The following is a 27,189-nucleotide window of genomic DNA, read 5'->3' as shown; positions in this document are numbered from 1 at the left end:
CCTTCGCGGGCAGCGTGGGAGTGCCCTCTCTCTCTCTCTCTCTCTCTCTCCTCTCTCCTCTCCCCTCTCCCCTCTCTCTCCTCTCCTCTCTCTCTCTTTCTTTCTCTCCCCTCTCTCCCTCTCTCTCTCCTCTTTCTCTCTCTGCGCCGAATAAATCACTTCTGCTAAACTCTTTAAGTCCAGTATTTCCTTAACGGTAAGCTCATTGTGCTGCCAGGGCCCTTTCCCCATTCCTGAGGCAAGTGAACCCAAGAACCTGGACACACCCGGTGACATCTTTGGCGAGCACAGGGAGGGAGCTGAGCCCTTCTCAATCCACCACCCTGTTACAATCACATGAAGTGATTTTTTTTTTTTTTTTTTTTTTTTTTTTTTTACAGACACTGATGATCATAGTTTGGTGGACCTAGTACCCACCCTTCCATCTTCTACTTGTTTCTAGGCATTTCAGATGTTCTACATTTTAGAGCTTCAGTGTACAACATTCTTTCTAAAATTGTTTTTGGAGTCAGAAAGTCCAGCTTTCTTTCTAATTTAACTTTACATAATCTTGCTGCTCTTTTTTTATTAATTTGTTATGTGTTTAATAGGTGTATTTTAATGCTTAAAACCTGATATTTGCAGCAGATGGAAACATAATGCCCCTACATGAAATGATGCATCAAATGGCACTAGTAGCCGTTTGGAACTTATTTCCATCTTGAGTTACATGAAATACCTTGTAAGCAGAGCAGCTTCACAGACATATCTTCAACTGGAGTATTGTTGGGAATTAAAAGATGGGCATTTTCTTGCTATCTTCCAAGAAAAGGATAAGTTTAGCTTGACTGAATTGTGGTAATTCCATCTACCCACTCTTGCATTAAGTGATTAACCCACTGGAAGTCTGTGATCTGCTTTGAAGTCCCTAGCTTCAAAAGACTCCCCACATGAGGCCTATTCATATAAACTTGAGTTCCTCTAAGTAGCAAAAAAAAAAAAAAAAAAAAAAAAAAAAATTCTGCATTTTACTCTTAATTTTCTTTTTCAGTTGATGAAATGTCTTTGAGCATCAATAGGATTTTGAGATTATCATAATTTGTTCTCAGATGCACTCCTGGGAGGGTAAAGCTTGATAGTCCTGGCATGCAGTATTCTACTCCATGTAAATCAGGCAGGAAAGCAATTCTACATTACTCTTTGGGATTTTTTGAAGTACTTGCTCTGTCTTACCATCGGGTCATTTTTTTATTCTAAAGAACAAGAAATTGAAATTGTGAGAAAATTTTAACAAGCCAAAATAAACATTTATTCTTTGAATTTTTGAAGAAGAAATACAAATTATTGCATTTTATTGACTCTCTGGACCCTGGAGAGTGCACTCTATTTGGTAATTTGAGATTTCATTAAGTAACTGGGCATAGTTCTCAGGGGAGAAGAGCAAATAAAATACTTAGACTGAGTGGGTCACTTTAACAAAGTAAGATTCTTCCTCTCCATTAACTTTTGTTAAAAACAATTCATTTCAAATGAGAATTGAAATTATGCTAGTCTTAAAACATTTCATCTCATCATTGGTTGCCTGCCATGCCAAAAAAAAAAAAAAAAAAAAAAAAAAAAAAAAAAGAAAGAAAAGAAAAAGGAAATTAACACAGTAAGACAAAGGGAAAAATGAGGCCTAAATACAAAAACTTAAGCCCCAAAGACCTCACATATGTATTTAAACTATTAATTACCATCAATATATGTTATATGCTGAGCATTATAATAAACAAAGTGTGAAAGATTTAAATTTTACAGAATTCGTAAGCTAAGGGCATTTTAAAATAATGTCTTATTCAGATATGTTGTGGTTAGAAGTTTTCAAAGCCTGGCTAGAATCCTAAAATATTTGGAAGGTATATTGATTCATTTATTCGGCAACTATTTATTGAGAAAGTACTACATTTTGACAAAGATGGCCTTCAGGTTCCCCTCTACTTCACTTAACTTTAGCCATGTTTCTGCCTGACTATAGATTCCTAAACTTCTTTTTCCTGGAAACTTTAGGAAATTTGCAATTGTAAACTTTTTCTCTTTGATAGATAAATCCTCTCCTAATTCTTGCCAGTTTTACAACCGAGGAAGGTCTTTCTCAAGGACCTGGAAGCCATCCCTTTGAAATGTAATTATCAGGAAAGAGCACTCTATCTTTCAATCTCTGTGGGACTGGAGGAGCCTTACTTAAATAAATGCCAATTAGTAAATATGGGTGGCTTAATCACACTGATCAGTCTCCTCCCTAACAAAATTCCATGATTTTTCCATTAGCTCACTCTGCTGCTTACAGTCTGTCCCATCGTTGGTTTCAGCGGATATGAGTTTAGTCTCTCCCCTATTGCGACAGTCTCGATTTTTCTTTACCTATTTAACTTGTCCAGCACAACCTTTCTTGAACAATTCCAAATTCTATTTTAGTGGGGAATATATGACATGCTTGGGATAGGACTTGCCCTTGTCCTCAAAGAGCTTAAAACTATTGAGTTTATAAAAATTCCTTGATAGTAAAGGCAACTTAAAATCTGCATCATAGATCCATTTAATTCATGTATTAGGCCATTCTCACATTACTATTAAAAAACCCTTGAGACTAGGTAATTTAAGAGAAAAGAGTTTTAATTTGCTTACAGTTCTGCAGGCTGTATAGGACACACAGCAGCATCTGCTTCTGAGGAGGCCACAGGAAGGCTTCCAATTAGGGCGGAAGGCAAAAGCACATCACATGGCAAAAGTGGGAAGGGGGGAGGTGCCACACACTTTTAAACCACCAGATATCATGAGAACTTACTATCACAAGGAAAGTACCAAGAGGATAGTACTAAACCATTCATGGGTAATCCACCCCCATGATCCAATCACGTCCTACTGAGCTCCACCTCCAACATTAGTGATTAAAATTCATATCTATGAACTTGGCTGATCCAGAGGTCCTCTAGACTGATGATGCTTATCTGAAAGTTTCTGGATCAGAGCTCATCCCAATTTATATCCAAAGTCGTGCTTACATGCAGGCTGAATAATGGTGTGATTTGAAGGGTAGTAGCATAGGTATTTTATTTATAAATATCTTTCTGTCAGGATTGCTGTATGTTTGAAATACCTTTTGTTGACACATGTTACTTTGTATTGACAGTTACTTTTTTTCTCTCTCTCTTTTTAAATATGTTAAACTGCTAACATTTCAGTATGAAGTAATATATCATATATTACTGTGACATAAAGGTGGCAGAGTATCATAATTTGGGGAAGCTGATCTAGAGAGGAGCATAGGGAATGAAGGAGAATGTGGAGAGTGCAGTTCTTGGATAATTTTTGCAGAGCTAATAAGTGTTGTCAGGGTGAGCTATATTAAATAATTCACATAAAATGGATACTCATGGAAATCAAACACATAAACATTACTTGGGAAAATAGAGAATGATCATGGTAAAAAGAAATGGCTGAGTTATTTGGGGTCAGAACTGAAGCTTCCAAAAGTGAATAACTAAATGTACTATTTATCTTGATTTTTTCTTTAGGTATATATAGTTCTTAATATCTATCGGGGCAAACATGTTTTTTTACACACCTAAAGTAGCGCTACTAGGTATTTTCCTTTGTATTGGCTCATTCTTACTTACTCTTTATCCAACTTATTTTCCAAAGGTGAAGTATTTTTAAAGTAACATAGATGTGTGGTCTGAAGAAATTCCATCTGATGGAAAAATTAGCCTTAAAAGGGACTTTGCATATGTTATTATGTTGATCTGGTGTGCTCTGCCCACAAGCCTGTGACTGCCTTCTTGTTCATGGCTCAACACACATCATCTCTTTTTGAGATTCTCCCTGGCCACCAAAAATAAAGGAGCTCCCCTTCACAACCAGCCACGATCACAGATAGATTCTGTCCCGTGACTCTATTTTATATTTGTCATAGCATTTCTTACTACCTAGAATTATTATTTCTTTAATTTATTTACTTTTTTTTAACTGTTTTCTCCCACTAGGAAATAAGCTTCATGTAATAATGAATATTGTCTACAGTGTTCAGTGTTATTTCTGCAGAGCCTAAATTATGACTGATGCATGGTGCACTCTCAGTAATGAAGAAAACTTCATATTACATTAATTTTTTTACCTAAATATGTTAACTCATCTCTTCCTCCTTTTGCCATGAATTAATTTTACTGTTATTTGCTTTCCATATCTTATATTTACAATAAAAATTACTCTTCATCCTTTTCCAATTAAATCCTCTAAATTCTAGTTGAGGAATGAATGTTTGTTTGCAATTGCATTTATTTTCTATTTTGTATTTGTGTCCTAGACTATTGGGAAAATATATGAAAACTAGAATGTGTCTTATTATGAACAATTTATTTCAAACACATGAAGGTTATATAAGAAATAAGGCTTTATCAAAACTTAATTTGCAGGATGAAAGAAGTTGACAAGTTCCATCACCAGCTCATATATGCAATATACAAAGATTAGCCCCCATGAGAAGCCCTTCAAAGACATACTTTCTGGTTTTGTTTACTGCAATCACAAGTATTCTCTTTGCTTTGTTCTGGAGGTTGCTTAATATATCATTTGGTTCTACATGTTTCTTTCTCCTGATATTTTTTTTTTATACTGTCAGATTCTGCCATGTCCATTCAAATCTAAAATTGTCTGAAACTATCTAAGTCACAACAAATCTGCTGTGTGAATAAAATCTTTATGGAGAGCTGTGAGGTTTCCAAGGCACATGCATAATAGAAATTCAATATCACTTCATTTGAGTTCAGGCAGAACTACCAATAGCTGCATTTCACAGAGACCCACAAATTGTGCTATGAAAAGAATGATTACAACAGAACGCCAAGCCTGTGTATGGGGGCCTGGTAAATGTATTCCACATTCAGTGTGTGAATCACCTCGGGGTGGTGCTGATAGGAGAGAGGGGTACTCTCAAATTCAAAATTGTGTTAGGAGCATCTAATAGTAATCAATTTTGATTTTTAATATCACATTCCTTTTAGTATAAAAACTAAATTCAAGTAGGAAAAATGACAATCTGCACAAGCTGCTTTAAAACGAAGAATTTGGCATTAGCCTATTTAACTTTAGTGCCAACAAAGCAGTTAGCCAAAAAAAAAGAAAAAAAAAAGAAGCTTATGAGTACAAAATTTAATTATTATCTTTTTATGCTTAAAGAGTTAATAAGAAGTAATTCTCTTCAGGACAAAAATTAAGGTAGAAAGAATTTCTATGTGTTCCTGAGTAAGAGGGGAAGAGAGAGAGAAAAGATAATTCAAATAGAATTAGAATAAATATTAGCAGGGAAAAAGTTAAAGAGAATCAAAACTACGTTAGGGACTGGTTGAGACCAACATATGATTAACTTTACCTTATGTAGATTCTAACCTCTAAGGATATAAATAATATAAAATTAAATATACTGAATTATGTTGCCATCAATATTTTTCATTCTGAGGCTAATTTTCTCAACTTACATTTTTACCTAATACTTATACATACTTTAACATCAAAACATATATATTTAATATTTTAGCATACAACTTATGTGTAAAAAATAATTGTCTAATAATGCTCATTAGTCGGTTCATGCATTATTTTCTAAAGAGTTAACTGAACAACTAAAATATGCCCTATGAAATTTATAATTCTTAAAATCAAATGAAAGCTCGAGTTAGGCCATTATTACAATTAATCTTAGCATGAAAATATATGTCTATGTAATGCTCTATTTTGATAGCTAGACTATCTTTAGATGCTTTAGATGACTTAGGCACAATTATTATATATATTTCTTTATAATTTCTAAAGGAAAACTAATAATAACATAGGGTCATAGATTAATAATTATAATTGCTGTTAATTTAAACATTCATAATTTTATCCACTGATTATTTTGAAATAGCCACAATGTCTACGAGATTACATAAATTAAAAATGATTTTAGAAAGAAATAAGTACACAATAGAGATGTTATTTTTTCATCATTAAAACATGATTAAATCAACAGATTATATAGAGCTACATAAAAAAAAAAAAAAAAAAACTACTTTTATTATGTTAACCTGATCTCTCCTGATGTTTTCCCAAAATTCATATGTCAAAACCCTAATCCCCAAGGTGATAGTATTAGGAGGTGGGACTTTTTGACAGGCTCTGACCTGGTGAATAGGTTTAGTGCTCTTTTATAACAGGACCAAAGAAATTCATTTGCCACTTCACCATAGAGGTCTCAAGAAGGCACCATCTATGGACCAGGAAATGGGCCCTCACCAGACACTATTTGCTGGCACATTGATCTTATGCTTCCCAGCCTCTAAAACTGTAAGAAATAAATTTCTGTTGTGTATAAGCTACTCACTTTATAGTATTTTGTTATAGCAGCCTGAATGGACAAAGACTGACTACACATGAAAACAAATCTGATCCTAAGCAGTACTATTGAAATTATGTTTTACCAAAAACTGAGAAAAAATTTATGTGATGCATTATCAAATATTTGTAAAGTGTCAATGATAAATGCAATATTTCAAGTACATATGAAATAAGTTGGCTTATCAAACACAATACTTTATTCTAATTCTATAACTGTGATTTACTGAGAAGTATTTCTGAACATCTATAGAATAATCAAGATATGCTAAGACCAAAATAATAATGACAGCTGCTGCTTACTGAACACCTATAGTTTTCCAGACATTGAGAGGAGGTATTGTATGGTGTTTAAAACTGTTTACTTTTTAACCAAAGCTCTATTCAAATCCTACTTTCATCCCTTACTAGTTGTGAGGTTTTGGGAAGATGATTTGCACCTCAGTTACCTTTTCTGTAAAATGGAGACAATAACAGTACCTACTTCATAATGTTCCTATGAGGAGACATTAAGTGAGTAAATGAATTAAACTCCTTGGACCAATGTTTGCTGCACAATAAGTACTTATGAAATTTTGATTAATATTACTTAATAGTTTGGATATTTTTTCATGGATTTTCCTAATAATTCTGGGGAAAAGATGTATCATAATTATTTTATGGATAAGGAAACTAAGGTTAAAGTGTTATATGCAAGTTTTCCCAATTCACATAGACAGTAATAGAGTTGTAAACTCCCAAGCTCATGATCCTTCCACTCTATTGCTTTGTCTCCAAAGGTACTAGAGACTGAAAATTGTTTCTCAAATTATTCGAGAATAAATGTAAACAATAGCTGTAGCAATAGAAATAGACAATAGATGTGAGTTTTTGGCAAGTATATTAACACAATCCTCATATCAACAACAAAAATAATTATCATTGATTTCCTTTTTTTTTTTTTTTTTTTTGAGATGGAATGGGTATTATGTTCACGAAACTTGCATCCAATGATCATCAGTGTCTGTAAAAAAATCACTTCATGTGATAATAAATGAACAGGTAGAAAATTAATAAACTTGTAGAAAATAATCCTATATGTTCTAGCCTCATAGTTTAGTAAAATGTTAACAAGTAGCAATAATAACAAAACGTAATCAGAAAGCCCTCAGAGAAGGTCTTGAAGGGCTACCAGGTGTCTGGGGCCAGACTGTGAGTAGACATCATCTTTTCTATTTACAAGGATGATTAGGTGATACCTTTGGTCAGATGATCTTCAGGAAAGATGGAATTGAGTTTATTCATAGATCATAAAGACCTTTTTACTAATTAATAAAAAAAAGACAGAAGCATACTTTAAACATATTAATGCTACATCTGTAATGAAAATGGAATTGTAATAAAAATGGCATTTGTGTCACAATGTAATACGCAATCAAAAAATATATAGATATCATTTTTACATATTTAAATTATAAATGTTTATAGTTTATGATATATAACTGTATATTATATATAGAATATAAATGAAAAATTAATGTGGAAATAGAGTAGGAGTCCTTTGCCTGATATGCTGTACATTTTTTATTATTGTTGTTAGGGGAAATGCTAAGCTGTAGTAACCAAGACCCTTGTTCACCCCCTAAAAAATTAAATAGCTTAAATAAAAGTTTATCTCCTATGTAATAATCCAGAGATAAGTAGCCCTGGCTAGCTGAATGGCTCTTCTCCATGAAGTCATTCAGGAGCCCAGGTTTCTTCCAACCCATTGCCCCAGGTGCTGTCCTTATTCAACACTCAAAGCTGAGCCCTACAACATCTGTGTTCCAGCCTGTAAGAAAGTAAAGAGACAACCTAGCATATTCTGACTTAGCTTTTAAGAAAATGACCTAGAAGCTATACAGATCACTTCTGCTTACACTTTATTAATGCAAACTCAATGTCATGGCCACACCTAGTATAGTAATTTGTAGAGTTCCACATCAAAGTACCACAGACTGGGTGACTTCAGTAACAGAAATTTATTTTCTGACAATTCTGGAGGCTAGACGTTTGAGATCAAAATATTTGCAGGATTTATTTTTTCTGAAGCCTCTCTCTTTGGCCTATAGGTCTGTTTTCTTCTTTCCAAGATGGAGTCTTGCTCTGTCACCCAGGCTAGGGTACAGTAGTGCGATCTCAGCTCACTGAAGCCTCTGACTCCCAGGTTCAAGTGATTCTAATGCCTCAGCCTCATGAATAGCTGGGACTACAGGTGCATGCCATCACACCCAGCTAATTTTTGTATTTTTATTGGAGGGTATTTCACCGTGTTGGCCAGGCTGGTCTTGAACTTCTGACCCCAAGTGATCAGCCCGCCTCAGCCTCCCAAAGTTCTGGGACTACAGGTGTGAGCCATTGCACCTGGCCGATATTATTATTACCTCTATTTTACAGATCAAGAAACTGAGACCTAGAGATTCCTAATGTGCTCAAAGTCATACGGCTAGTAAGTGGCAGAAGTGCAAATGCTCCTTGAATACCTCTACACATCTCCAAGTAAAGCTCACATTTACTCAGAAATGGTTGAATTTCTCAGGTCTCCACTTACCCAGCACTGATGTGCTCTATTGTTGAACCACAGCTTCATGAGGCAACGGCAGTGCCTTCCTGTTCTTTGCATCCCTTAAAAACCCTGGGGCTACCCCATACTACACTGCACAGCACAGTGGACAAGGCTAAGCTTCCTCTGCTTCACTGAGGTGCTCACAATTGTCCTTTCCACTGTTGACTGCCTTGGGCCCAAACTCGGAGGTGGCCTATGGTGGAATTGGGAGGGCTTTCTTTTTATTTTTCTAATGGACTCTTAAGGAGCCTGAGGGAATGATCCTGTGTTCCCACATTGTTACAGGTTTCCAATTTTTATTTTAGTCTTCTTTTGTTGTTATGCTTCCGGGAACTAAACTGGCAATGGATCACTTATGAGTGACCATCTTGTACTGACTGGCAATGGATCAATATTGAGTGACCATCTTGTACTGAATGCCTTCTTATCTGGCATGACTGGTGATATATATGATGCTGACTTAAATTTGTCATGTCTGGTTCCCTAAGACTTTTCTCCACTCTTCCCCAGTTTACCAGACATGTCTAGATATTGCAGAACTCCAGAATGGGCACAGTTTAAATTATGTCCCAGGATTCTCCTGGGCATACTTGCAGATAAAACTTTCCCAATCTATAATTATACCTATGAATGCTTGGATCTTAGAAGTGGCCAATAGAAGACAATGATTCAAGGTGAGGACTTCACCACCCAAACCTGAAGAAATTAATGATAATGTTATTTTAGAGCTCTTTATTTCTTAACCATGTCAAAAACAGACTAGATTATATATTTTTTTGGTCAATACTTCTGAATCATATTCAGAGCTTGGTAAGTTTATGATATTGACACATAGCCAAATGTCATATAGAAACAAAAATACTATTAATATATTTAATATGTTTGGGGAAATGGTTGTCTTAGGTATTTTAGGAAATGTAATAATGTTTATTTTTATTAAAGTTATATGTGTGCATAATGACAAAATATATAAAAATCTATCTGTAATACATATTGATAAATATACATAGTTTTGTATCTATTTGTGTATATATACCATATATGTATGTATATGTGTGTTTGTATATATATTTACATGAGTCATATTAAGATAAAAAGTACAAATAAAACAAATTGGAGGTAAAATATCAAGGCTAACTTTTAAATTTGGAATTCAAGCTTCCCTATACACACACACACACATATAAATTTCCATGTGTTCTTAAAAATTGTTTCTCTCTTACGTTCATCTTGTTGGTGTCAATGTTTCTTTTGGTGGATCAAATTGATTTCATATGGTTGAGATGTGGCTGACCCCAACCCCTGCCTTCAGACTGGTGTAATTCTCAGACCTGTCCAGTGGATATATTGCATTTCCCTGGGCACCAATTTGATTGGTTCAGGACTGGGTATGTGACACAAACTGTAACAGTCAGAACTCTGGAACTTTTGCCTGAGCTACTTAGAATACTAGTAAGTCCAATAAAGCCACTGTTGCCCATATTTGCTACCACAGAGTAAGTTGATGAATGTCTTAAGGACACAGAGTTCCAGAGTTCTTATCTACCAGGAAACTTTTAATAATAAATCAAAACCTTCTCTTTTTGCTTAGTCCAATTGTGTTGCAGCTTTCTCACTCCTGTTCTTTGGTGACTGAGAGGGAATGTTACAGCTCTTTTACTCCCACCAATGGTAAGCTCCCAGTTCTTGTCCCACAACCAAGAATAATAAGGTGTGTGACACTGGAGAGTAAGGCAGAGTTGGATTTATTAAATGACAGAAAAGCTCTCAGCAAAAAGAGGATACCCTAAAGAGGACTTCCAGCTGTGAGGCTGAGTCCAGGGTTTTCATGGACTGGGAAGTGGGAGGAGTGTGCTGATTGGTCTGCAGGCCATGGAGAAGGCACTACTCAGACAGAGTTATGATAGTGTAAATAACCAATTGGAGACAGAGGTGAAGGCTTAACCTGGGACCTTGACCCAGAATCAATCAGAGGCTGAAGCAATGATTCACCCTGTGTAAATGAAGACTCGGACTGCAGCCAATCACAGAAAGGTAGACATATGTAAAATACGTGAAAAGTAAAAGACTAAGCCACATCAAAGAGGTTGAACTGTGTCTGAAAAGGAATGGAATTTGTTCATTTGAGTTTACAGAGTAGGTGTTTCCATTCAAGGACAAGAACATTTTCTTATCGGGGGCCTGCAGTTTTATTTTCAGGTTATTCTTGGTTTGAAGGAGTTTTACCAAGGACCCACCCTAGCTGCCTGCCTGACCAGTTTCTTCCTTCCTTCTCTCTCAATTGAATTGAATAATTTTTAAATCTCTTCTTAGTCAGAAAAGTCCTAAGAGGAGGAAATAGTTCGGACATTTAAAAATAAACTTTAGTCATGCATGGTTGAAGGAAAACCTGTGATTCTCAATTTGGAAGTTAGATGTGATGTTTTACCTTAAAATGTTTTTAATCTGTAGCTTTTGACTTCATGTTACTCATGGTCATGATAACTTTTTAATTATATTTAACATGATAACTTTTTAATTACACTTAATTAAAAAGAAAAGGAAGGCAAAAATATTGATAACTTTTTAATTACACAATTATTTGTTGTTTTAATTGGGTAATAAAAAAGTTATCAATATCTTTTTTGCCTTTCCTTTTTTTTTCTTTGCTCAATCTTCTTCTCTCTTTTCATACAGGAAAGTTAGGTTAACTTTCATGAATGACAAAGGCTATAACTTTCATTTTTTAAAAAATATTAGGTTTTTAGCAAGGTATTCAGGCAAAGAAAAAAAAAAGGAGCTCTGCCAAAATGTTTTTTTCATTATTTTCTCATTACTTTTGTTGTTGTTCACGTTGAACTGCTGCTTACTTATCTAATAATAAAGCATTATTTGCCAAAGCTCTCTACATGGAAGCAGCCAGCCTCAGCTTAGTCTTACCTCTTGAGACATAGTTCATTGCTTACTACTTATGTTTGCCTTTTGAAGACTCAGAAATTTAGAAACAGAACCATATTAAATAACCTACAATTATGACACACAATATTTGAGTACACAATTTGACATGCAATTGTTTCAAAAGCTTCCTGGTTGTGTTATTGTATTCTTGATTTCTATTGTGTCCTTTGAAAATTTTGTACTCAGAAATGTCTGATTTTGTCTTTTATTGTTAAAACGGTAAATATTTGTAAACATTCCAAGTCCCCAGTGCTGAAAAAAGTCATGTTTTTCTTGTAAAATTTTTAATTAAAAGAGTTGAATACAGGTAGATTCCACGTTTAAAATGTTAAAATTATATAACAGTAATTACATAATAAAAGTAAATTGTAATGTAGCTGTTTGACTTCTACCTCCAAATAAAATTTCTTAAGGATTTATTGAAATGACAAGTTTTTTGAAGGACAAAACATTTTGTAATAATACTTTGCTTCTTTTTTTTCTATATATGTATAATAGTTTTATCTGGTCTTGCAAAAAATAATAGGTCAAAAGGGGAAATTTATTTTATTTAATTTTCAAACAGAATCTCATGTATGTTGATTGTGAGCCAGAAATTATTTTAAGCATTGTATTATTTTGTAAGGAACTGATAGTGTAAATGAGGATACAGATAAATAAATCTCAATTGCAATGTCCATGGCATTTCTGATATATGAAGAAAAAGAAGTCATGGTGTCATCTTCCAAGAAACTCATGATGTAGTATAGGGAAGAGCATATGCAAACAGTAAACTGTAACAAACAATACTGTAGGGTAAATTATAAACAATAACATATGGTGTTTTCAATGTTATAAGAAACTAGAGAAAGAAGATACCATTTTCAAACGAGGATATCACAATTAGTAAAACTGGATATGTAAGTAGCAAATGGCAGAGTATTCAGAACTAGAGCAAATGTGTATTAAAAGCCTCAGTGATGTGGGAAACCTAGAATAAATATTTAAGAGTGTTTTTAGCTGACTAGAGCATAAAACAATTGGCAATTCACATGGAAAGTTGGGAGTGTTTCTGATATGAAAAGTTGAAAGATGAGTGCAGCATTAAAAAAATAATCCAGTAGTGAGTTTCTATACATAGAAATACAGAGAAACTGCCTAGAGGCAGGATGTTTTCTTGGAAGGCTATTTTAGTAACATTAAGGGATAGCAATATGAAATAGGGGTAAGTGAGAGAAATACAAAAAATTGCCAGTGGAATTATTATGCTACAGTTTATGTGATTCTCTGGCTAACTAAATATGAAAGAGAAATAGTAGACATTATATTCTAAAGTCATGTTCAATATTACCAAGTTTAGTGTGTTTTAGAATAGCAGTTATCAAACTATGGCTAGGGTTAACTTCACACTTATTAAAACTTCCACAATTATCACCTATACTTCTAGGTTTAGGTGGTCATCATCCAACCAAAAGCCATTTCTCTGAGTAGGAAGCCATAGTATAGATAGGGCTAGGCAAAAGTACTAGAATAAATGTGACATCATTTGGACAATAGAAAAGATACTCAGTTCACATATGAAGAATTATATAGTTTGTTTATATTACAATTTAAGAAATTATATTCTCAAAAAAACAAGTAAGAAGGGTATTAGTGTTTCTTTGATAGTGGAAGTGTAATTATTATAGCAACCTATAATGACCAATTAATGAACTATTAACAAATTGTAAAATATGTGTTTCTTAGAAGTCTGTCTCTGTAAAATATTTTTTCCCTATTTTGCAATATTTATTTTTCTTTTATTACATGTTAGTCATATACTTATTATTAAAGAGTTGTTTTATTTTAAAACATGAAAGAGTTAAACTCTTAAAAACATTCTAGGTTGAATTTTCATAGAGCTATTCTGATCACAAAAGTACTTTCTAACAAAACTTGAGAAATTCCTCTTGGGGTCTTTTTATACTGAAAGCAAAATTATTTTTCTCATTTGAATTTTTTTCCAATCTTTTTTTAACTCTTGAAAAACTTATCTAATGACTTTAATTTAAAAATGGTGACTTCCTATTGGTTTTTAATGACAATGTCAGTTTTAGAATAGTTCCTGGTTTCTTAAAAGAAGGCAAAGGTTAATGAATCCTGTAAGAGCCAAGTAAATGAGTTTTACTAATTTTTTTAACAAGAGAGTCTCTGAACTGTAGAATATATATATATATATATATGTATATGTAAATGTATACATATAATATGCATATATATGCATACACTATGTTTGTGTCGTGTGTGGGGTGTGTGTGTGTGTGTGTGTGTGTGTGTGTGTGTGTGTGCATGCGTTCTTGAAAGGACACATGCATCTGGAGCTACTCCATATAAGAAAGCAAGTAAATCTTTGTGGGATGTGTATATAAACTCGCTTTATATTTATGTGACTCATGCATGCATAGTTTTATTTCATTGTGTGATTATTTGAATTTCAATTCACACATTGAAGACTTTGTCTTTTAAATATATGAAATCCAGTGCCAGGAAGAATCTACTTTTACAGTCTTAACATTTGTAATTTCAAATACCTTCTAAATATTGTAATCAGATATTAAATACCCTGAGTAAATATTTTTTTTTGTCTTTGGATCAGGTTATCAACTCATTAAAATGATTGTATCACTACATAATATGGAATATGCTGTTTGTGAAGAATTGCAGTATTGATTTTCTCTTTGGGTCTAACTCTGAGTTAGCTCTGGTTAGATTAGGAACATAAATTAACTTCTGCTCTTACCCCAGTTTTCACTAAGAAGGTTCACAAGTGAGGGACCATGAGAAGCACTCTGGCCCTAGACATAGAGTAAGAATGCAGTGGAGGAGCAATGGACAAAAGAAGGGTAATTTTTTCCCAAGCCAACTAGATTCTGGGTGTATTGTGAGAACTAGGGTGAGGAAGATTGCTTGACAATGACAGAGGGGTTCACTTGCAGAGAATAAAACATTTACCTTAAATTGGCTCAGTTATGGACAATTGGACAATTGTGAATTTCTAGGATGTGGCCACTTTGTTTTAAGCCCTTGGGGAACCATAGTAAACAAAACCAACAAATTAAAACTTAAGTTGTATCGAAGAGTCAAACTTAAACAGGTATTTTACGTCTGATAGGGAAAGGACAAATCACCTTTGTCACTTACCAACTATAATGTGACTAATACTCATATGAAATTAGTACTCTGTGTCCAATTTATACATGAAAAAGAACCCAGGAAATATTGCCTAAAGCCATATAATCATAAGTGATAGATTTAACACATCAGTCAGTTTCAAAGAGCTGGTATCCTTTTTACCATAGCACAAATGCACTGAGAGGTTCATGGAAGATTATAAGCAGATGTAGTTCAGCAAAATCCCTGGAAACATGGACTTTAGGGAGACGATCTTATGACCCTGAACTTTGCCATTTAATAGACCTGTGACCTTAGACTTGTTACTTAAAGCTGGAAGCCTTAGTGGGGTAATTATATATCTGTCTCATCAGATTATTGTGAGGATTAGAATAATAAATAGAAAACATTTAACATAGTGACTGGAACATAATAAGTGTTAAAACATTATTTTTTATTATCATCATTATTAATTATGATATTTTATTATTATTTCCTGATAAGGAAAGCTATTTACCCTTTTAAAATCTGTACCTAGAATAAAGGATTATGGTTTAAAATGGTAAGAAAAAATATGTATGAATTTAAAGGTATAAAATTTAGTAGACACAAGGTATATAAAAATTATGTGATTGGTTTCAACCTTATGTTAAAAATGAACTGAATTGTCTTCAGATACATGGATCATTTTGGTGTTTTCCAACATTATACATTTAAATTAGATGTATGTTTTTATTACTGAATTATTTTTATACGCAAAAAGTACACTTAATGATGGCATTATTAGAAACACAGGATATTTAACTGAAAACACAAATGAGGTATTTATTATATTTGCATAAATATATTTGTGCCATATATGTTCCTTTTTTCCTAAGTAGTGCTTCATTGCAATTGCATATTAACTTTACAATTATACACAAACTATGCAATTAAATGCTGACTTAAAATTAACAATTGTAAACTTTCCTGCATATATAGTAGCTCCTAAAGAATGTAATGTACTTGCAGTAATATCCACTATATTGTGTGTTGCTTTTCTGCTGTTAAGCAAAGGGATAGAGTGGGGAAATAATTTCACACTGCATATAATGCATCTGATATGAAGGAAACTTGAAAATTATTTAGTTACAGATTTCTCTGACCAGGCTTGCAAAATGGCATATATTATGTTAATGGGCAAGCATTTGAAAATGAATTTGAATATTAAATGCACTAAGTTTGGGTTCTGACATGAAGGGAAGCATAGTTGGTATACAATTTACAAACAGGTTCTTGTTAACTCTTTCATTCCTGTTGCTCACAATCATGCTTTGTGTTTAAAAATTGAAGAGTCATATTTTTCAGGGGAAATCTGTAACAATGAAAACTATTATAGTATACAAGTGAAGTTCTGTTATAATATTAGATTGCAAACCATATTCTATGTTCAGTTGTGTTCCACGTTGTTCTGTGAAAAACAGTTGCTTATTCATTGAAAGTTTATAAGTAGAAAAGAAATGAGCAACATCAGTCACTGTATTAATGGTATATTATATTTTGTAGCTTCCATTTGTAAAGCAGTGCATTTGAGTTGGCATATATTGGAAGTATACCACCAAGCCTCCATTATACATTCAACCCAAATATCTTGTTCTCAGGTCCAAGCAGAGAACCACAAATGTACTATTAGTGGATTCACAGTGTTTAAATTTACAGAAAATGAATAGTTAATAGTAAACCTTCCGACCACAGCATATTTTTATTGAAAGAGCAAAGCATTATAGTACACCGGATGTTTTAGGTCATTTATTTTGTTTTTGCTCTGGGTCATTTTACAAAAGCACTTCTGCTCTCTAGCGTTAAAATGAGAGCCACTCTACTCCCCAGATATTACCCAGCAGCACTTGGGGGCTCTTAATGATTAATACCATCACCGTCCAGCCACAAACCTTTCTGCCGCAGATAATGCCAGGCAGCAAGCGCGCTTGACACTTTTAATGTATAATTAAGTAGGAAAAGTCAGCACTCAGTATGCAAATTTTTCAAAATGATAAATGATGCCATACAGCAGTAGGGATTGATTTGGTGTAAATGAAACTAATTAAGGAAATGTCAAACATAATTAATAAAACAGGTTTAAGCTGCAAAACATTGTCAATTGAATGAATGAGGAGGCATTGGCTCCCATTGTTTCTGCTTTATTTAGGGCTTGTGTTTAGCTTGTACTCTGTTCCTAAATGCACTTTTGCTACCTCACACCCTCCACTACCAATTCCCAGAGAGGGGGAAAATAAATTTGCTTGTCTCTCCACTGACTGCAGAAATTAATTGCAGAAATCTTGTCCCATCCAAGTGTTACATTCACTCACAGGACATTAACATAACTAATTTGAAAGAGCCCAAATGACTGCATAATAGAGCACTGTCAGTATGCCTGACAGTCTTTGGTCATACCAAATTAGCTTGGTTTTCTAATTGAATTTTTTTTCCTTAGACTCTTTTTATAATTTTTTTCCTCAGCTATTCATTTTTGATAAGAACAAAGGTTTTATAATTTACAAAAGAGTGCTTGACCTATAATTACTAGGAGGAAATTAGGGGAGGTAGAAAAGTCAGATTTAGTCCTGGTAATGATGCTAGAGACCTTGCTCCCTCTAGGGAGCCTGAAGAATAATGGAATCTTCTATTTTTACGGGCGACCTGTGCACTGGTGCTGACTCTAACTGTGAATCCACTTTACTTTGCAGATCACTTGCTTAACACTAAAAGTGCCAGCAGAATGGCAGGCCATTACTCCAAATGTCATTCAAATCAGTGCCATTTCCACATGCCCTTCCTTCTCAAAGAGTGAATTGAAGAGCACCACCAGTCCTCTTATCACGCCTTTGTAAATCTTCCATAAAAAGTTCTATGCAACTTAATTTGTGAACCGTTTGGGTAAATAAGGGTGAGAGGGGGTAAGAGGTTTTTCAAGAGTAAAAAATTTAAGGAATGATAAATTGATTTATTTGAAAAAGAATCCAATAGGTCCTGATTTTACAATCATATCACCTGCATGCGATGGATGTAATGTTATCCTACCTGCTATAGTTTTCTAAGTAAGGCGTTCACTAATATTGTAGCCTCAGTTTAGAGATCTTTCTCAGTAGCACTTGTTTTCCTTTTGAGCATGTCATGAAATAACACCTAAGAATGGAAAAGTCAATTTTTTTATACTTTATGAGTTAGATAGTTAATGTGGCATTTCAGATTAACTGGGGAATTGTATGGAACTGAAAGCACAGAATCATGAGAAGGCAAGTGGGATATAGATATACATACACTTAATTCATGCGGTTACTACTGAATAGATGGGTGGAGGTGCAAGAGCAAGGGCATGGTTTTGTTTGCTTCGAGTCTTGCTTCTATAAAACCCTTGATTTGGATGGCTTCTTTAATTTGGTTTAAGAAATAGAAGTTTATTTATTTATATCCTATGTGAGATTGTGAAGACTCTTAACTTTGAGCTAAGTCATTTGGGGCTCATTTGTAGATGCTGCCCAACATATTCTCTCTAGTTACTGAATATTGCACATATAGTTACCTGTTACCTCTACAGCATTGATAGATTGCATTGTTTTTTATTGGTGCCCTTGTTATGGGCTGTCTTGTGATATCTTGTGTGTTGTGTGCAACTTAAAGATGAGGTTGTTATACTCCACCTTTAAATGGAATGGATATGGAAGAAATCAACAGAGTTCAAAATAAATTATTACTTCATCTCTTGTCTAAAAATGGACACAACTACCTAAGGTTTATTTTACACAATATGTTAACATCGATAATTTGAACATTTGCTGATGCGGGTTGCATATAACCTAACTTCAGACCCATCAAAAATTATAAAAGGAGAATAATAAAATTTATCATCTCATAAAACTGAAAAGTCTGGGATCAGTTTTCCAGAAGGATGATGATCTGAAGACATAGCTAAATAAAGTAGCTTAAAAAAATCTCATCAAGACTAGGTCTTTCTTTCTTTCTCATTTATTTCATCCCTTGGCTCTGCTTTCCACTGAGTTGATTTCATCTCCAGACTCCATTCTATGGACCCAAATAACTCCATGATTAAGATTTTATTAATCCTATAATAATAGTTTCAGTGCAATGAGACAAAGTTGTTTTGTAGGCCCTTAAAAATGTCCTAGGATTAGTCTTGATTGAACCACCAAAAGTGGTATATTCATCCTAGAATCCACCACCAGAACCAGACATATGAAGTACTTTGACCTTCATACCTAGCCCTGATTAATCCTGCCCCATGCAAAACCAAATGAACTGAGCATGAGAGGAATTCACCAAGAAAAATCAATATGTTTTTATCAAAGTAAAGGAAAAGTGGGAAAACATTGGCAAAAACAATAAATATATGCTCCAAGTGTATACCCTATAATCTCTCATCCAAGAACATACAGCAGTCACCCCTTCCACACAGTTTTGCTTTCTGCAGTTTCTCTTACCTGTGATTCTAAACTACTGTTCTGTAAGGTATTTTGAAAGGGAAAGAAAAAGACCATATTCACATAACTTTTATTATAGTATATTGTTATAATGGTTCTATTTTATTATTAGTATTGATGTTAATGTCTTACTATGCCTAATTATAAACTAAACTTAATCATAGCTATATTTGTATAGAACAAAAACAGTATGGGTTTCAGGACTGTCTGTGATTTCATTCCACTGCGAGTTTTGGAATGCATTTCATGTGGATAAGACGAGACTACTACATATGCAAGATGAAATTCTTAGTCACTGTGGGATGCTACTAACTTAATTAAAATGGAAATATTTTAGTTTTATCTAAGGATTGTGTTTTACTTTTAGTTAATTCATTTGATGGAGAATATAAACAAAGAGAATGCTAATTTATTTGATCGTTAATGCTTTATTATTTATAACAGAAAGGGAAATGTAGTTTCTTAGTCTTTTATTTTGAAATAATTTTAGATTTAGACAGTTACAAATACAGTACAGAGATTAATGTATATTCTTCATAAATCTTCCCCAATTGTTAACAGCATACATAACCATGGTGTATTTCTTAAACCTAAGAAATTAACACTGGTACAATAATATTAATAAACTGGAGATTTTATTTGGTTTCTGCCAGTTTTTCTACTGGCTTTTTATTCCCTTATTTAATGCAAGATACCATGTTGCATTTAGTCTTCCTATCTCTGTAGTCCCCTCCAATCTATGACACTTCCCCAGTCTTTCCTTGTCTTCCATGATCTTGACATTTTAGAAGAGTAATGATCAGTATTTTGTAGCCATTTGGGGTTGTGTGGTGTTTTCTCATGATTAGTTTGAGGTTATGCATTATTGGAAAGAACCCCACAGAGGTGGTAGGCCCTTTTCACTCCATTTTATTGAGTACCTAATATTACATGCCTTGTTACTGGTGATGTTAACCATAAGCACTTGGTGAAAGTGCTGCCATCCAGTTTTCTCCACTTTAAAATCATTATTATTATTTTCTTACCTTTCCATGTTCTACTTAAAAGTGAGTTGTGAAATCCAATCCACACCCGAGAGGACAATTGATGTTTACCTCCTGAAGGAAGGAGTATATTTTTGAAAATATGTATTAAGACCCCCACAGTAACTTATAAATATTTTGAAAAGGCACCTAGAAGTCGTGAAACTATCCTTTTTCTCCTAAAAGTTTCATTCAATACAAATTATAACATTCATTAATGGACATTGCCTACAGCAGTTATTACTATCATGTTCTAATGGTGATTTTATATTTTCCTTATTTCTTGTATATCTATTCATTATACTGGAAAAAGGTTTATTTATTTAGTTATTCAAACATTTATTCAAACCAGCCAGGACATTGGTATTGTAAATCTTAAAATGAAAATTAGCATTATAGTATATTTCATTTTTCTTTCTTTTTAAATCATACTTTATATTCTGGGATATATGTGCAGAATGTGCAGGTTTGTTACATAGATATACATGTGCCATGGTGGTTTGTTGCACCCATCAACCCATCATCTACATTAGGTACTTCTCCTAATGCTAACCCTGCCCTAGCCACCCATCTGCTGACAGGTCCCAGTCTGTGATGTTCCCCTCCCTGTGCCCATACGTTCTCATTGTTCAACTCCCACTTATGAGTGAGAACATGTGGTGTTTAGTTTTCTGTTCTTGTATTAGTTTGCTGATAATGATGATTTCCAGCTTCATCCATGTCCCTGTAAAGAACATTTAATCATTATTCTTTATGTATTCCATGGCTGCATAGTATTCCATGGTGTATATATATATATATATATATATATATATATATATATGCCACATTTTCTTATCCAGTCTAACACCGATGGGCATTTAGGTTGCTTTCAAGTCTTTGTTATTGTGAATAGTGCTGCAATATACAAACATATACATGTGACTTCATAGTAAAATGATTTATAATCCTTTGGGTATATACCCAGTGATGGGACTGCTGGGTCAAATGGTATTTCTGGTTCTAGATCCTTGAGGAATTGCCACACTGTTTTCTACAATGGTTGAACTAATTTACACTCTCACCAACAGTGTGAGAGCATTCCTATTCCTCCACATCCTCTCCAGCATCTGTTGTTTCCTGACTTTTAATGATTGCCATTCTAACTGGCATAAGATGGTATCTCATTGTGGTTCTGATTTGCATTTCTCTAAGGACCAGTGATGATGAGCTTTTATTCATATGTTTGTTGGCTGCATAAATGTCTCCTTTTGAGAAGTGTCTGCTCATATCTTTTGCCCACTTTTTGATGGGGTTGTTTGTTTTTTTGTTGTTTTAGTTCTTTGTAGATTCTGTATATTGGCCCCTTGTCAGATGGATAGATTGCAAAATTTTTTTCCCATTCTCTAGGTTACCTGTTTATTCTGATGATAGCTTCTTTTACTATGCAGAAGCTCTGTAGTTTAGTTAGATCCCCTTTGTCAGTTTTGACTTTTGTTGCACTTACTTTTGGTGTTTTAGTCATGAAGTCTTTGCCCATGTCTATGTCCTGAATGGTATTGCCTAGGTTTTTTTCTCTAGGGTTTTTATGGTTTTAGGTCTTATGTTTAAATATTTAATCCATCTTGAGTTATTTTGGGTGTAAGGTGTAAGGAAAGGGTCCAGTTTTAGTTTTCTGTATATGGCTAGCCAGTTTTTCCAACACCATTTATTAAATAGGGAATACTTTCCCCATTGCTTGTTTTAGTCAGATTTGTCAAAGATTAGATGTTTGTATATGTGTGGTGTTATTTCTCAGGCCTCTGTTCTGTTCTATTGGTCTATATATCTGTTTTGGTACCAATAGCATGCTGTTTTGGTTACTGTAGCCCTGTAGTATAATTTGAAGTCAGGTAACGTGATGTCTCCAGCTTTGTTATTTTTTTTTTTTAGGACTGTTTTGGCTATGTAGGTTCTTTTTTGGTTCCATATGAAATTTAAAGTATTCTTTTCTATTCTTTGAAGGACGTCAAGGGTACCTTGATGGGACTAGCATTGACTCTATAAATTACTTAGGCAATATGGCCATTTTCATATTTATTCTTCCTATCCATGCACATGGAATGTTTTTCCATTTGTTTGTGTCTTCTCTTATTTCCTTGAGCAGTGGTGTCTAGTTCTTTTTGAAGAGGTTCTTTCACATCCCTTGTAAGTTTTTTTCCTAGGTATTTTATTCTTTATGTAGCAATTGTGAATGATAGTTTACTCATGATTTGGCTCTATGTTTGTCTATTATTTGCATATAGGAGTGCTTGTGATTTTTGCACATTGATTTTGTATGCTGAGACTTTGCTGAAGCTGCTTATCAGCTTAAGGAGTTTCTGGACTGAGAGGATGGTGTTTTCTAAATATAATATCATGCCATCTGCAAATAGAGACAATTTGACTTCCTCCCTTTTCTTTTGAACACTTTATTTCTTTCTCTTGTCTGATTGCCCTGGCCAGAACTTCCAATACTATGTTGAATAGGAGTGGTGAGAGATGGCATCCTTGTTTTGTGCGGGTTTTCAAAGCACCCAGTAATGGGATTGCTGGGTCAAATGGTATTCATAGTTCTAGATCCTTGAGGAATTGCCACACTATCTTCCACAATGGTTGAACTAATTTACAAATGCTTCCAGCTTTTGCCCATTCACTATGATATTAGCTGTGGGTTTGTCATAAATAGCTCTTATTATTTTGAGATGTGTTCCATCAATACCTAGGTTATTGAGTGTTTTTAGCATGAAGGGGTGTTGAATTTTATTGAAGGCCTCTTATGCATCTACTGAGATAATCATGTGGTTTTTGTCATTGGTTTTATTTATGTGATGGATTACATTTATTGATTTGCATATGTTGAACCAGGCTTGCATTCCAGGGATGAAGTCGATTTGGTTGTGGCAGGTAAGCTTTTTAATGTGCTGCTGGATTTGGTTTGTCAGTATTTTATTGAAGATTTTCACACTCATGTTCATCAGGAATATTGACCTGAAATGTGTGTGTGTGTGTGTGTGTGTGTGTGTGTGTGTGTGTGTGTGTCTGCAAGGTTTTGGTATCAGGATGATGTTGGCCTCATAAAATGAGTTAGAGTGGAATCCTTCTTTTTCTATTGTTTGGAATGGTTTCAGAAAGAATGGTTCCAACTCCTCTTTTTACCTGTGGTAGAATTTGGCTGTGAATCCTTCTGGTCCTTGGCTTCTATTATTTTTTGGTTGGTAGGCTACTAATTACTACCTCAATTTCAGAACTTGTTAGTGTTTTCAGGGATTTGACTTCTTTCTGGTTTAGTTTTGGGAGGATGTATGTGTCCAGGAATTTATCCATTTCTTCTAGATTTTCTAGTTTATTTGTGTAGAGGTGTTTATAGTATTGTCTAATGTTAGTTTGTATTTCTGTGGGATCAGTTGTGATCTCCCCTTTATCATTTTTTATTGTGTCTATTTGATTCTTATCTCTTCTATTCTTTATTAGTCTGGCTAGTGGTCTAACTATTTTGTTGATCTTTTCAAAAAAGCCAGCTCCTGGATTCATTGAGTTTTTGAAGGGTTTTTTGTATCTCTATCTCCTTCAGTTCTGTTCCAATCTTAGTTTTTGTCTTCTGCTAGCTTTTGAATTTGTTTGCTCTTGTTTCTCTAGTTCTTTTAATTATGATGTTAAGGTGTTGATTTTAGATCTTTCTCGCTTTCTCCTGTGGGCATTTGATACTATAAATTTCCCTCTAAACACTGCTTTAACTGTGTCCCAGAGATTCTGGTACACTGTGTCTTTGTTCTCATTTGTTTCAAAGAACTTATCTATTTCTGCCTTAATTTCGTTCTTTACCCAGTAGTCATTCAGGAGCAGGTTGTTCAGTTTCCATGCAGTGTAGTTTTGAGTGAGTTTCTTAATCCTGAGTTCTAATTTGATTGCACTGTGCTCTGAGAGACTGTTATGATTTCCTTTCTTTTCTGTTTGCTTAGGAGTGTTTTACTTCCAATTATGTGGTCAATTTTAAAATAAGTGCTATGTGGTACTGAGAAAAATGTGTATTCTGTTGATTTGGGGTGGAGAGTTCTATAGACGTCTGTTAGGTCCTCTTGGTCCAGATCTGAGTTCAAGTCCTGAATATCTTTGTTAATTTTCTGTCTCATTGATATGTCTAATATTGATAGTGGGATGTTAAAGTCTCCCATTATTATTACGTGGGAGTCTAAGTCTGTTTGTAGGTCTCTAAGAACTTGCTTTATGAATCTAGATGCTCCTGTATTGGGTGCATATATGTTTAGGATAGTTCGCGCTTCTTGTTGCATTGATCCCTTTACCGTTATGTAATGCCCTTCTTTGTCTCTTTTGATCTTTGTTGGTTTAAAGTCTGTTTTAGCAGACACTAGGATTGTAACTCCTGGTTTTTTTGCTTTCCATTTGCTTGGTAAATCTTCATTATCCCTTTATAATATATATATATATATATATATTAAAATAAATCATCCGTTTATTTTGAGCCTGTATGTGTCTTTGCAGGTGAGATATGTCTCCTGAATACAGCACACTGATGGGTCTTAACACTTTATCCAGTTTGCCAGTCTGTGCCTTTTAATTGGGGCATTTAGCCCATTTACGTTTAAGGTTAATATTTTTATATGTGAATTTGATCCTGTCATTATGATGTTAGCTGGTTATTTTGCACGTTAGTTGATGCAGTGTGTTTACAGTGTTGATGGTCTTTACATTTTGGTTGGTTTTTACAGAGTCTGGTATGGATTTTCCTTTCCATATTTAGTGCTTCCTTCAGAGCTCTTGTAAGGCAGGCCTGGTGGAGACAAATTCTCTCATCATTTGCTTGTCTATAAAGGATTTTATGTCTCTTTCACTTATGAAGCTTAGTTTGGCTAGATGTGACATTCTGGGTTAAAAATTATTTTCTTTAAGAATGTTGAATATTGGCTCCCACTCTCTTCTGGCTTGTAGAGTTTCTGCAGAGAGATCCACTGTTAGTCTGATGGGCTTACTTTTGTGGGTACCTCAACCTTTCTCTCTGGTTGCCCTTAACATTTTTTCCTTTATTTCAAAGGTGTATCTGATGCTTATGTGTCTTGGGGTGGCTCATCTTGAGCAGTATCTTTGTGATGTTCTCTATATTTCCTGAATTTGAATGTTGGCCTTTCTTTTTAGGTTGGGGAGGTTCTTCTGGATAATATCCTCAAGAGTGTTTTCCAACTTGGTTCCCGTCTCCCCATCACTTGGAGGTACACTAATCAAATATAGGTTTGGTCCTTTCACATAGTCCCATATTTTTTGGAGGCGTTGCTCATTCCTTTTCATTCTTTTTTCTCTAATCTTGTCTTCATGCTTTATTTCATTAAGTTGATCTTCAATCTCTGATATCCCTTCTTTCACTTGATTGATTTGGCTATTGATACTTGTGCATGCTTCATGAAGTTCTCGTGCTATGTTTTTCAGCTCCATCAGGTCATTTATGTTCTTCTCTAAACTGGTTATTCTAGTTAGCAATTCCTTTAACCTTTAATCAAGGTTCTTAGCTTCCTTGCATTAAGTCAGAACATGCTCCTTTAGCTGGGAGGAGTTTGTTCTTACCCACCTTCTGAAGCCTACTTCTGTCAATTCGTCAAACTCATTCTCCATCCAGTTTTGTTCCCTTGCTGGCAAGGAGTTGTGATCTTTTGGAGAAGAAGAGGCATTCTGGATTTTGGAATTTTCAGCCTTTATGCACTGGTTTTTCCTCATCTTCATGGATTTAATACCTTTGGTCTTTGCTGTTTGTGACCTTGGATGCAGTTTTTGTGTGGTCATCCTTTTTGTTGATGCTGATGCTATTGCTTTAGTCAGGCCCCTCTTCTGCAGGTATGTTGGAGTTGCTGGAGGGCCACTCCAGACTCTGTTTGCCTGAGTATCACCAGTGGAGGCTGCAGAACAGCAGAGGCTGCAAAGATGGTGCCTCTTGCTTCCTCTGGGAGCTTCGTCCCAGAGGAGCAGTCACGAGATGCCAGCTGGAGCTCTCCTGTATGAGGGATCTGTTGACCCCTGCTGGGAAGTGTCTCCCTGTCAGGAGGCCGGGGGGGGGGTCAGAGACCCACTTGAGGAGGCAGTCTGTCCCTTAGCAGAGCTTTAGTGCTATGTTGGGAGATTTGCTCTTGTCAGAGCCAGCAGGCAGGAACATTTAAGTCTGCTGAAGCTGCATCCAAGCTTGAGTGTCCCAGGTCAACTTCAGATAGCTGTGCTGGCAGTGAGAATTTCAAGCCAGTGGATGTTAGATTACTGGGCTCTGTGGGGATGGGATCCGCTGAGCAAGGCCACTTGGTTCTTTGGCTTCACCCCCTTTCCAGGGGAGTGAACATTTCTGTCTTGCTGGCATTCCAGGTGCCACTGGAGTATGAAAAAAACTCCTGCAGCTAACTCGATGTCTGACCAAATGGCTGCCCAGTTTTGTGCTTGAAACCCAGGGCCCTTGTAATGTAGGCACTTGAGAGAATCTCCTGTTCTGTGGGTTGCAAAGATTGTGGGAAAAGCATAGTATCTGGGCTGGATAGCACTGTTCCTCATGACACGTTCCCTATGGCTTCCCTTGGCCAGGGGAGGGAGTTCCCTGACCCCCTGTGCTTCTTCAGTGAGGCAACACCCCACCCTGCTTCTGCTTGACCTCTGTGGG

The sequence above is a fragment of the Saimiri boliviensis genome, chromosome 1 (assembly GCF_048565385.1).
Source record: "Saimiri boliviensis isolate mSaiBol1 chromosome 1, mSaiBol1.pri, whole genome shotgun sequence".
NCBI lineage: Eukaryota > Metazoa > Chordata > Mammalia > Primates > Cebidae > Saimiri > Saimiri boliviensis.
Note: the sequence above shows the minus strand (reverse complement) of the source record.